The sequence below is a fragment of the Myodes glareolus genome, chromosome X (assembly GCF_982192425.1).
Source record: "Myodes glareolus chromosome X, mMyoGla1.1, whole genome shotgun sequence".
NCBI lineage: Eukaryota > Metazoa > Chordata > Mammalia > Rodentia > Cricetidae > Myodes > Myodes glareolus.
This window is the reverse complement of record NC_142053.1, coordinates 85,357,300-85,371,477: the sequence shown is the minus strand read 5'-3', so window position 1 is coordinate 85,371,477 and position 14,178 is coordinate 85,357,300. Positions and strand designations below refer to the sequence as shown.

The 14,178-nt window shown below is 39.8% G+C and overlaps 1 protein-coding gene across 2 annotated transcripts in view; it reads right to left on the bottom strand.

Moving 5' to 3' along the window:
- Positions 1-14,178, bottom strand: part of Ophn1 (oligophrenin 1) — a 327,366-nt gene that overhangs the window by 271,267 nt on the left and 41,921 nt on the right. The window lies entirely within an intron of this gene.

Sequence of the window (14,178 nt, the reverse complement as noted above, 5' to 3'; positions counted from 1 at the left end):
TCCTAATAGCTCCAATCTTAAAGGTTTTCCTGGGAGAATTAAATAAGTTAACATGGATAAAGTGTTTTTAAAAATGAATGCAACTATCTATGTGAATGAATACATTAAACACTTGAATTTTACAAACTAGTTCGGTTACACTAGGTAAATCAACTCAATGCTCTTAAAAATGAGCAATACGAGCTATAAAAAGACAGTTTGGGAAGTATTACAGGAAAGGAAAATTATTCCACCTACAAGTAGACACCTGCAATCCCAGCACTTGAAAGACCGAAGGAGGAAAATCATGAGTTCAAGGCCTGTCATTAAGACCCACATTAAGATTTTGTCAGAGAAAGAGGGGGAGGGAGGGGGAGAAAGACAGAGAGAACACTAATAGGTTCCATTGATATAAGTGCAAAAAATCACTAGCAAAAATATTAATGGCTGAATCGAGCAAAGTATAAGACAAATTATGTATGACAAACAAGTGGGCTATATGTCAGATTGTAAAGCTGGTTTATCACTTAGAAATCAAGGCAAACCAACTTGGCAACAGGCTAAAGAAGAAAGCACGTGATTCTATCAAAAGAATCCGACTAAAATGAACGTCTATGGAAATTCTCTAAACTTAATAAAGAACATCTATAGAAAGCCCACAGCTAAATGACAAAAACTGGCCATTTCCCACTACCACAGGGAAACCGGTAAGGATCTCCCCTCTCACTTAAGAGCATATTCAGTTTTCTATCACTGGGACCTAAAGAAGGAACAAAGGAGAAAACTGGAGGCTAAAGCTGTAGGTAGCTGTGCATATTTGCTTGTGCCCTTGTAGGGTGACTTCAGATCTCCAGCTGTCTCCTTTCCTAAACTGCAGAGTAAATGCCAGGTCTGCTGGCAAGTTTGCAGTGAGGTAAAGAAACTACCCAAATATCAAAGATCCTTCTAAGGTTCCTTGCCCCAATGTAAAAAGGCAGGTCACCTAAAGCCAGAGGGCTTACTGACCCAAGGGATAGAACTCCCGCATCAAAGTCTCAGGTGCCCCTTTCACCTCCCCCTCCCCTTTCCCCTTTCTCCTTTCCCTTTTCCTCTTCCTTTCTCTCTCTGGAATGAATAAGTCTTCAGGCCAAGCTGACCTCCAACTTGATCATCAACCTCATCATTGGTGAGACAGAGCCTCAGGTGACTCTTAAGTCACAGATACTACAGTATGTTTTTTACTCCATAGTGGGACCTCTTGCTTGTGTTCTTATTTCACATACTGGACAACTGGCCTTCAGCCCTTATCAGATAGTAGACACCTACGACTTTATGCTGGCTGTGGAATAATTTATTAATTTAACCGTACTTTATTAGGAACCCTGTCAAGTTGGGAGCGTGGGTCCCAGCACCTCACATCTATCCCAGCCCCCAGGTCTGGTTTGGATTCCAAATCCCAGCAGGCCAGGTCCTGACCCCAGGGTATTTAAAGAAGGTCCCAAAAGAGGAACACATGGACCCTTTTCCTTCCTCCCCGTGGGCGCTTTTGTGTGGCTTCCTGGTTCCCCCTCAGGGCCACCCGAGAGCGCAGAACTCCCATTAAACCTGGATATTTCTTAATTTGGCTTGTTTTGATTTGGCTTGATTGGGAATTTTGCGTCGGCAGGGAGCTTGCGTTAGGAAATATTCCTAACAAACCCCAAAATGTTCTTTCCATTTATTGGAAAGAAACATATCAACAAAACTAGGAACCCAAATTATCTTCAAACTTCCAAAAATATCACACATTAATGGTCATAATCACTTACTCTTGAGAGACAAATAGTGATCCGGTATGGAGCACTGACATGCCAGTAAGGCAGTAACAACTATCCCAGCTACAACCTCAAAAGGCTTTCCTAACCATAAGCAATATTTTCTCTAGTCTACTTCAATCCTTAATGAGTAAAATCTTTTCACTATGAGCTGCATTAACTCCCTGACAGCCACCCTGATACATCTCAGTGCCAGCCACTAAAATCATTCCCTGAGATGACCTCTAGAGAGCTTTTCAAAATTGTAGTGATCCTTTCTGCCTTTGTTTCCCAGATTGCTAACTCTGTCTTTAATCCCTGAAAATTAGCTATTATCTTCATTCCTCTCCCCAACTACAGCCCCCAGAAAGTCAGAATGCGCTATTCAGACACAATGCAATGTGCTAAAAGCTTGATGAGCAGCCCCGTTCTCTCCTTAGAGCATGCATAGACCATTCTGCTCTCAGCTCTTCTGGGATACTTTATGCCCTTTTCCTATATTCATATCTGTTCCCAGATGAGGACCCCAATCTCTAAGGCAATTTGCCCCTAGACACAGTGAATCTGAGCAGGCTATCAACGAGTATGGGTTGGAAAGACTGCCTAATCCACTGGGGAAACGGGATAGGCCTCTTTTCTAAGGAAAACAGACACTAATTAAAACTTGCCTCCAGGGCCCTCAGGACCCACAATTAGCGTCTCTTTGGAAAGGCCCTTTCTCCCACTACACCATGCTCTTCCTCTTAACACCAGAAAGTTCCCTGTAATTATCAGCTGGACTCAGCACTCCGTGGAGAGACCTTTAGGAAAGTGAGCAGGGAAGTGACCTTACCTATGTGTGAAAGAGAAGCAGGAACAAAAAGTTTGCTGTTGGCTCCTGCCTCGTGTGGCCTTAGGCTCTTAGCCAGAGTTTGGATTCTGACTTCTTATACTCAGAATAAAAGCTATCAAATGCTGTGCTAATTTGCCTAAATTATATCACCAGACTCACAGTGTTTTCCATTGGTACGGTCATCTACCTTCATTTTTATCCCCTCTGAAAGACTAGAGGATATTTGATCAAGATTAAGTGATGTATGTATTCAGGATTATTCTGCTAATGGTCGTCTGCTTTATACACAATCCACAAGACACAATTCAAACCACTTCAGACAAACAGCCTTGCAATCAGATGCCTGGATGTCAATAGGCAAAATAAATTATAATCAATCTGGTTCCTTGATTTCTCTCCTAACACCTGAAAGTCAGCAAGAATGAAAACCTTAAAGCCTTCTATGCCTCATTTCATGGAGACACAGTCATGTTTACTTGACACTTGGTTTTATGGTCTCAGCTCTTGAGAGGGGATTATGAGGCAACTAGGTAGAAATGAGCAAGATTAAAAGGTCGATGAGATTGGACCCCCGAACTCATAATCAGCTGCTTGTAAACTAGGAACGAAGAAGCTAACATGTTGGGAGATTATATATATATATATATATATATATATATATATATATATATATATATATATCCCCAACACTTGGAAAGTAGATGCAGGAGGATCAAGAGGTCAAAGCCAGCCTGAGCTACAATGGAGCCCTGCCAGGAGGAGAAAGAGGGGAGGAGAGGGAAGAGAAAGGAGAGGGGAATGAGATCTGAGTCTGCTGTGGCCTGGGATGGACTACCAGGAAGTCTATCTGCTCCATCCCTTAAAGAGCTGATCCAAATGGGCTTGTCAATCACATTGACAGGAAAACTGTTCTTAGGAAAGCGTGTCTGTTGAGGAGATTAAAATAAATAGTAAATAGCCAGCTTCCTGACTGCTGTCTACATGCACTCTGTGAGAGTGTCTTCCTCTGCAAGGTCCCCTCTGGCCATTGCCCACTCTCATTCTTGAGAGTGTGCCATGTCATTCTGTACTAAAATTACCTATCTTCTACAATCAAAGAGACCTTCTCACAGATGCAAACTCAAGTACTTAAAGCTGAAAAACAACACACATGATCTCTCCTGTTCCCATCCCCATACCACCCCTTCCAGCCTTCCCCCACCATCCACTGGCAAAGTTCATTCTCTTTCCCCTTCCTAGTGAGATCATGCAACCTGCCCCTCCTTGAGCCCTTCTTGTTACTTAGCCTCTCCAGGTCTGTAGACTGAAGCATGGTTCTCCGAGTAAGTGAGTACATACCATGGTTGTCATTCTGAGTCTGGGTTACCTCACTGAAGATAATTTTTTCTAGCTCCATCTATGTGACAGCAAATTTTCTGATGTCATTGTTTCTAAACGGTGAGTAGTACTCCATTGTGTAAATGGACCACATTTTCTTTATCCATTCTTCAGTTGAGGGACATCTAGGTTGTTTACAGTTTCCATTTTCTGGCTATTACAAATAAAGTTGCCTGGGGTCTTCTATAACTGATAAAAATGGCTTGGCTCTAGTGGTACAACACTTTTCTGGCATATTTAAGACCATGGATTGATTCAACCTCTATTATCACAACCAAAGAAAATTATAAATTATCTTTTATTGATCTCTAACATCCACTTGTAAAACAACTTCCATGGATATCCTTTGGGACTTCTTGACATACTAACAGTCATTTTGGTCACTGAGTACATTTTGTAATCTCCTAGGCCTTCATTCAATAGCAAAAGTCTTCAATGAGATGTTTCCAGACTGTAGTTAGTATCCCTGATTTTAAACTTCCCTTGAAATAATATTTTAACATATTTGTGCCTTAGCCACAGCAGTAACATTTTCCTTCCACAATTTACTGAAATCTGTTCCATCTTTTATTGTGGAAAGTTAGATTTTAAAAATGACAATGGGCACCAATACTATTCAACTTTTCAATTTTTCCACTGTCTATGACCTTAACAAATCCAAATAACGATATCCTGTGCCAAAGCTATATGTGTGCATATATACATATTAACTCGCCGTCTTTAGAAAAGCTGGTCTAGAGGCTGGAGTGATGGCTCAGTGGTTAGGGCACATACGCTGCTCTTTTAGAAGACCCGAGTTTGATTTCCGTCATCCACATAGCAGCTGACTCCCTCTTCTGGCCTCTTTCAGCACTGGGCACACATGTGGGACTCTTCTACGGAGCCAAAACACTCATACACATGAAATATAAATAAATAAATAGATAAATCTTTAAAAAAAAACAGTTGAAAGTTTTACATGCTTTTTTTTTTTTTTTTTTTTTTTTTTTTTGCAGGTGCAAGTCTCTTGTTATGTAGTCCAGGCTGATCTTGAACTCAGTAATCCTTCTGCCTCCTGAGAACTGGGATCACAAGCCCTGAGTCACCATGCCCAGATAAGAGTTCATTTTACTGTTTCCATCGAGATGAATTTTAGATTCTCTAACCATGTTTAAGTGGAATTTTACTTAAATCCACCTCCATAAGCAGTGGAGTACAACTTAATTTGTTGTGGAAACAACCGGTAATCTAAATTTAGGTTTAATTTTTGTAAAAGGTACTTTTGCGTTTCAGTCAAGCACAGCAGCTAAACGTCGCCAGTCAGCAGGTGCAAACTGATCACACCAGGCCACTCAAAGCAATACCTCACATCCTAAGCAAGCAGCTGCTTTGCGAATGTCACTTCTTTGTTTCTTTCTGTAAACACTGCCTGCCGACATTGCTGGGTGGAGCTCTCTGAACCTCTCCTGGTTAAGGAATGTCTAATTTATGAATCACTCCTTGCTCAAACAAACGGCAAAAATAAGTTTACCTGAGGTTTTTTCACTTAACAATAGTTAAGTAGTAGACTACGAACAGCCAAGAGATAACAAAGAAAATCCCTAGGCATCTGTTTGAGGATGAAACTTCAGTTTTCTATATATGATCACTTAAACAGAAATTCATTACTATTAAAAATTCACTTCTTCAGTCACATTAGTCCCATTTCAAGAGCTAAACAGTTACATGTAGCTAATGGGTACTGTACCAAAAGGACAACATTTCCACAATTACCAAAACTTCTACTGGTCTACATCATACTAGAATACTGTGGCAGAGACCATGAGCTTTGGAATTCAGAAGAACTTTCTACTTTGGACTTCTCAACTACCTACCCAACACTGATTTACTATCTTCTCTCTAACCCTCACCTCAGAAATTTGTGAGCATAATAATTACTAAGATTATCCATCCCATAATAGACTCCAGCTGTCAGCACTTCTCCGTGGGCAAGGTTTTCACATTACAAAGAATAAATGAATCTATCCACTTCACTAACCACTGCCGCCAAATGACCACACTCTCTAACAGAGGAAAACAGTATTTCAATACAATTCTATTTGCTATTCCCGAGGCAGAACTGCAGAAGGTTCAGCCACAGGCCCTTACAAGAACACACCCACAGGAAGCGAGCATCTCAGAAGGTACAAACTGACATGCAGCAATAGCCATCTTCTTCACTTCTCACAAGCAGCTCTCCAGTCAGCACCAGGAATGCCTCCCTGGGGCATCACAGCTTCCAGCTGCTACCTTTCCCGAGGTCTCACCCCAGAGACCACCGTCGTTCTAATTTTACACACCCGTAATCACAAGCAAGGTTCGAGCTGAGAAGGGAGAGCATCAGTGCACCTATTTCTGTACCACCCACAAAATAAGAAGTAGGAAAGGGGGGCTGTCTAAGTGGCTCTGTATATAAAGGTGCTTGGAGCCAAGTCTCATGACCTGATGTTCATTCCCAGGATGTATGTAGTGCAAGGAGAGAACTAACATGTTGGCCTTTGACTTCCACCCATACACACATACAAGATTAAATAAACATAATAAAATAAAGTAGAAAACAAAAATAATATTTGGTGAAAGTCTGTAATCTAGCATGTACCTATCACTGTACTTGGATAATATTTCATACGCTAAGACAGTTCTATGAAATAAAAATTATCTCCACTTATTATATTTCTAAAGCTATTTTGCACAGAGAATTACAATGATAAAAATTTAAATAGGAAAATCATGTTTGGTGCAAGTCGATCATGTACCCATAACTATACTTATATGAATACACACTAAAACAGCTTTATGAAATAAAAACTACTTTTATTTTTTGCATTTCTACAACTATTATGCTCAGAGAATTAAAATGGCTCCCTAAGGTCTCATGGCAAGAAAGTAGAAACTGATTTTGAATCATATACATACCCAATTCATCCAGTCTGATTTTAGTACAATTTTCTCCCCCCCCAAAAAAAAAAGACTCGAGGGACAGGGTACATGCAGTTCACTGTTAGAACATTTACTTAGCATGCACAAGCCCTTGGTTTGACTCCCAGCACAAGCAGAAAATAAAACAAAATGACACACACACACATACACCAAAAAGACAACCCCTCAAAGCCATCCTCCTCCTCTTCCCACTGACAGTACATTGCTAGCATACATCTAATACATGCAATGCTAAGAACTTAGCAAAACAATATGTATAAGGTAAACTATTATATGGGCGAGACAACCTGACCTCTGATGTCACAATACACACAACATGCATCAGGGACATAGATTTAAAATGAGGTTACATCATAGTTTCCTATATAGTCATAATAAGCAAGTCACTTGCCCTCTGGGAGCTGGGGACTATAAAAGCAAAATGCAAAGCCTGAACATAGATGATGATGACGATACCACATTAGTTTAAGATACAAATATTTTTACATTTTAACATTTCTAGAATCATGATACATCATACTATCTTGTACATCATGCATACCACACCTTGAAATTATGTTCTTTAGTAGTGGTATATGTAACTATGGAATAATTTAACACATAACATTCTAAGTGTGGTAAAAGAATTGCTATTCTTACTACACCCTCAAAGACAGATACTATTAGCATTAGAGGGGAAAAAGAGGTTAAATAACTATCCCAAGGTTACAGAGCTAGTAACTGGTTGATGCAGAATCCAACATTATGCAATCTAAATTAAAAAGAGTTCAAAGAGGCTGGAGAGATGACTCAGGATTTAAGAGCACTGGCTGCTCTTGCAGAGGACCTGAGGTTTATTTCCCAATACTCACATGGCAGCTCACAACCATCTATAATTTGAGGTCCAAAGGATTCAAAGTCCCTCTTCTGGCTCCTCAAATACCAGGCACACACATGGTACACAGACAAACTTGCAGGTGATATCAGTATACATAAAATAAATGATAAATATTTTCAAGTGTTTAAAATAGTGTAATGAAATACATAGAGCATAAGAAGTGGAAGTGGGAGGGAGGAAGAGACCAGCAAGATGAACCTGAGATTGATGAGAGAGGACAGTGGAGGAGGAAGAGGAGAAATAAAGCAAAATGACGAGTAGAACACCCATTACTTTGTATGCTAACTTTTAAAATTACAAAATAAAAACATGAGAGTTTCTTTTTAAAACTGTAGTCAGGGTAACATTAACAAAAGGACAAAGAAGGCATTTCCCATCCCCCACAGAAACATCAAAATAAAGCAGAGACAGTTTAAAATGGACTTTATCAGAGCTCTGGAATGTAGGCAAAGATCCACAAGAACCAACTGAAGGCTGAATCAAGAAAAAGGAAACCTCAAAGTAGGAGCGTTCTTTTGTCGTTTGTACATGCCTCTGGCCAATGACCTTTAGCATACTGAAAGTGGCATTTTGATGCTTTAAAGTTGTTCATTCTGTATCCTAGTGTGAACCATGGGCTCTAGCTCCACAGAAAACAAAACAGATTTTATTCACAAACGACTGTGAATTTCTGTTCTAACCAATTTGAGAGGCGACATGAAGAACTGAAGTCAGGTACTTGTAATTGTACCTAATACTGAGCTCAAGTTAGAAAATCTATGACTTGAAAACTATAAGCTGGCAGAGTGTGATGGCATTTTTTACTATTCTGGCTTATTCGTGGGAAATAGGAAATTTAAGTCCAGCCTTGTAAGATCCTGTCACAAAAGAAAACAGAGAAGGGAGGGCTGGAGAGATAATTCGGTAGTTGGACACCTGCCTAGCGTGCATAAGACCAGCCATGGAGTAAGCGGAAGAGAGGTAAGAAGAGCTTGGGCATAGACGGATGGAATGGAGGGAAGTCCACCTGCAGAGACTAGTAGAAGTCTGTTCCTGTTCATGAGGAGGAGGATTGATGATGAAGGATTGTGTCTTTGTTTGTAAGCTCCTGACATTAATTTTAAAAAAGTGTATGTCAAACTGTTAGGGACCCAGTGACCACACAGAATAAAGAATATATTCATTGCAAATACACTTTGTGAACATCACTAAAGCAGATAGTAGAACTTCAGTAATCAAAAGGATTATTGGATGATCCTAAAATGAAAGTATACCCGATTTTCAAAATTACCACATTATAACATTCAAATAATGAGTTTTCAACAGCAAAAATCACAAGTCACACTTTCTACCTGGGATCCCCAGTGGCCACACCAGACCTGAACTTACTCGGCCATCACCAAAGACACTTCCTCTTGCAATGGTGGGAACTAACACGGAGACCCACAATTGCACAACGTACAGAGAGTAAGAGACCTTGGAACATTCAATTCTAAATGGGAGGTCTCCATGAACTCTCCTCGGGGCAAGGGAACTAACTGTTGAGAAGAAGATGCTGAAAGACTGTAAGAGTCATGGGGGTTAAATGACACCAAGGAAACTGTTGAATCTGTCTTACAGATCCAAGAGGACAAGAGGACAGATGCATATATGAACTCACAGCGACTGTGGCAGCAAGCACAGGTACAAGGTGAAAGAGGATATAGACACCAGTCCTCATCCCTAACCATGAAGCTGGCTGCAATTGATGCCCACTCTCACCGGGTATATAAATGACACTGAAGGCAGGCCCCATGCCCCGTATTAGATGGCCAAACAAACCTAACTCAAAGGTATTTTTGGAGAATTTTTTGTCTCATATTGTTTGTGCATTTTTTCTTACCTTTCTTATGCCAAAAACACAGTCTACAAAGCAGCTAGAGAAAAGTAATTTATTTCATTAACGGGTTCTTCATTAAGATTAACAGATATTTTCCCATTAAAAACCATAGAGGCCAGAAGAGGGTAAAATAGTATAAAATAATGCAAGAAAAACAGAGTTTTAAAAATTAAATTCTCCACCAAGTATTCTATCCAGGCATGTTAGTTCACCCCTGTAATGCCAGGACTCAGGGGTTAGAGAAACCAGTATTACAAGTTTCAGGCTAACTTGGACTATATAGTAAGACCCTGTCAAACAAAAGTGAGGGATAGCTTACGTGGTTATGGTCAGGAGGAAAGTTGAACAAAGGAAATTAGATTCAGAGTTCTTGTTTTGAAAAGAAAAAGGGGGGATACAGATATGATAGGATAAAAAGGGGGGATACAGATATGATAGGATAAAAAGGGGGGATACAGATATGATAGGATAAAAAGGGGGGATACAGATATGATAGGGTAAAAAGGGGGTACAGCTATGATAGGATAAAAAGGTAGATTAGTGAATCTACTTTTAAGAAACAGCTACTAGTTTTAAATATTTTTTGGATTGGATTTTTGTATACTGTATACAAACTTTGTATATTGATACAAGTTTGAGATTCATTTTGTTAAAACACAGTGTACAGACATTTCTAATCTTGATTAAGGTGTAACTATACAGCTCATTTAACAATGCAATACAAATTTCTAGTTATCAAAAGTTATATTACCAACCGTATAGAATAATAAGAAAATGCAGGTTAGTAATTAGTCACATTAGGTATACTTTCAAGGTTAAACAGGGGTATATTTTAAATAGACAGGTCATCTTCAAACATTTTAGAGATCTACAGACTGTGGCATTTAAAATGTTTTAAAAACAAAGGTTCTCTTTTGATGACAATGAGACATGTCTGCTCTTAGCAGCAACAATTTATTTCAGAGAAGATAATGGGCATTGAAGAAACTACACATGGAGTTTATTTTCTTTATGGCAAAATTAAACCATTAAGCAAGAAAATGCCCTTGCCTTGACTGCTGACAGTATGCTGTCCTAATTGGACAAGCAGGACACAAAAGAGAGTGACTGTCAAACATTTTAAGACAAGGTGGGACGTCCCTTCAGAATATCCTGCTTCACAGAAAAGTCTGTTGGATATGCTAGGCCTATAGGTCAAAAATGGATGCCCCAACTTTGCAGAGGAACCTTGGGTGACTGTCTGGGTAACTCTCTGTTTCTGTCCTTTCTCAATTTTTTGGAAAGTTACTTGCTTGCACTTCCTGCTTACTCAGTTAATATTATTTCCTTCTCGGGTCTCTGAGGAAATTGAAGACCTGATAGTTATATAGTTATAGTTTTCCTTGTTTACCAGACTCAGGAAAAGAGGTGTAACATGTAAAAGGTTGAGAGGCATTAAAAGATAATTTGATAATGCAAATCAGAATAGAAAGTGAATTTCATACAAACTTTTGGACTCATTAAATAAGATAGATATGAGTGTTTTATCTGAATTTGTCAAATGCAAATGGACTAGACATTGTTGATGTATTTATTGCCTATATATTGTATATTGTTATTGTATTTATTGTATATAGTTTTTCTTATATTAGTTATAGCCTTCTTTTTTATTTTAGACAAAAATGGGAAATAGAGTGATATAGTATTTGTGTTTTAAAAAATAAATCTTGCCTGAAGATCAGAGTGCAAAGTAGCCACAGGAGTCTGCCATACAGGCAAGGCAGTGGTGGCACACACCTTTAATCCCAGCAGCCACACTAGTCAGCCTTAGAGGTCGAGTGTTGGTGGTGCACACCTTTAGTTCCAGCTCTAGAGAGGAATATAAAATGGGAGGAGAGAGGACTCATGCTCAGTCTCAGACTGAGGATTCGTGGAGGCAGGATCGCCTATTTTGGTCTGAGGTAGAGGTAAGAGCTAGTGACTGGCCACTTTACTTTTCTGTTCTTCAGCTTGAACCCCATTATCTGTGTCTGGATTTTTATTATTCATGCTACACTTAGCATAATAAAAAATAAACAGAGAGGAGAAAGGAAAAGAAGGGAAAAAGAGACAGTTCAATGATAGGGCACTTGCCTAGCATGCATAAAGACCTGACGTTTTATCCCCAGTATTAAAAAAAGAGGAAAGGCAGGGCATGATGTTGGCAGTCTTTTAATCCCCAAACTCAGGAGGCAGAAGCAGGGTCTGTGTGCTTAACACCGGTTTGATTTACATAGAGAGTTTGGGGATAGTCAGAACCAAAAAAGGAGGCTGAGTGTTGTGGAATATTATTTTAAGATGTGTTACATTTGTTTATACTGTGGAACACTTGTTTAATGATGCAAAGATGTGCTGCATTTTTATGATACATTTGTTTAACTCTGTGAAGCTGTGTTATTTTGCCTGCCTAAAATACCCGATTGGACAAATAAAGAGCTAAACGGCCACTAGCAAGGCACGAGAAAGGATAGGCATAGCTGGCAGGCAGAGAGAATAAATAAAAAGGGGGATCAGGAAGAAAGATATGAAGGAGCAAGAAAAGAAGGGGCCAGCAACCAAACTACACAGCAAATCATGGAGAAAGAAGTAAAGGTATACTGAAGTAGAGAAAGGTAAAAAAGCCCAGAGGTAAAAACTAGACAGGATAATGTATGTTAAGAAAAGCTGGCTAGAAACAAGTCAAGCTAAGGCCCAGCATTTACAGGTAAGAATAAGCCTCTGTGTATTTATCTGGGACCTGGGTAGTGGCTCTCCCCGCAAAGAGTAAAAGAGTCAGTGGGTTAAACACAACCAACTACTGATGAGGAAGAAGATACAAAAGAAAACCATAAAATGGCATTTTACAATAATACTACAACCACAGCTTGAAAATCTTGCTTTAATTTTATCAAATACCTAGAATAAGCAGTCACACAGACAGGTAAGCAGATTTGAAGTTATTAGAATCTGAAAGAAAATGAGAAGGGGGAAATGTTTCTTGTTTGTAGTTCCTGTTGGGGACAATGAAAAAATTTCAGAAACAGTAACGGTGACTGTATATTATAGATACAATTCATGCCCATGAGTAGTATACTTACAAATGGGGAAAATCCCAAGTTTAGATCATATTGTATTTAACTCCAAAATTTCAAAGGTACCCAGTCTTTTCAAGGCCCATTCAATCAATCACAGCACCATAGCACCCCCAAGCTCCACCTAACACCTTATATCTAATACAAGTAATAATGCCTGCCTGATGCTCTCATTCCTGTTCTCAGATTAAATTAAATAGAAAACACGACAGGCCTTTCTAATATGCAACATACTGAAGTCAGGAGTCATTATTTTCTTGGAGGTTGGCATATGAAGACCACAGTGTTTATTTCTTCAGTCCTAGATGTTAAAATGCATCGATTTTGTTGTGCCTCTTAGCTAAAGGCCTGTTTCAGTTGCAGGGATAGTTTCCAGCGACACTCTTTCATGCAGCCAAAATATTTCACTTGATAAATATTCTGCTTACACTGCTTATGGCTTCCATTTTTCCAGTTAGCAGCACTTCCTTACAGTGTGTTATAAACATGTGGACACAAAAGATTTATCCACCTAGGTTGGCAAAACACTGATCAAACGGAAAGGAAAAACAACATTGCGGCTGCCAATGCTTGCTTTGAGGAAGCAAGAATAGTTTCCAGGGAGCCTACGTGGCAGAAAGTGCCAGGAAGCATGGTGAGGATCAATAAAGGAACTGTGGCATCCAGCTTTTGAAATGACTCCCAGACAAGACCTACCACAGACACAGCTTCCGGATAGGGCTCTCCAGCCTTTTCACCCTGCTCAGAAGTAAGTATTAGAAAGCTTCCCAACAGGGGTCCCCAGCACACTGCCAGGCTGCTGTCTTGAAAGTAGTAGTGCTCACAGAAAAACACATCTTAGCCTGACTCCCTTTGGAGAACAAAGGGTAAGCGCTTCAAACACCAGTCAGGTATAAAAGGGCATTCAGAAGGGAAAGAGGCAGGCCAATCCACTCTACACAAGGCAGCAGTCAATAAAGGAGGCTTGACACTTAGTTTCTTCATAGTCACGGTCCTGAACGCTATTGCCTTTACCCCTTTGTTCAATGATTTGACTTCCTTTTTCATTTTGTTTTGGCAACACATTCGCCTTGTATTAAACTGTCCCTGGCTTCAGCTGCCCTGCAAATGCTATCTCTTCTGCTAAGTGGTGACAGTCATCATTCCTAGACTCCAACTGCCAGTATCTGACCTCAGCACTGGCCTATAGGCCCCGACACCCTTGGAAGGGGTGAAAAGGGACACTGTATTGTATCTTACCAAGCTTTATAAATCACAGAGGCAAATCTCAAACTTTGAAACTGTAAAGCACAGTGGCTGCTGTGAGCTAGGCATTTGCATAGAGAGCTGGGAATTCCCATCCCAATCTTAAGTGGCAGATCCTAGCATTCTCGTTTCATTTCTGGTTTTTTTTAATTTTGAACTGAAGCCTCCATCTGTAGCTCACATTGACCTCA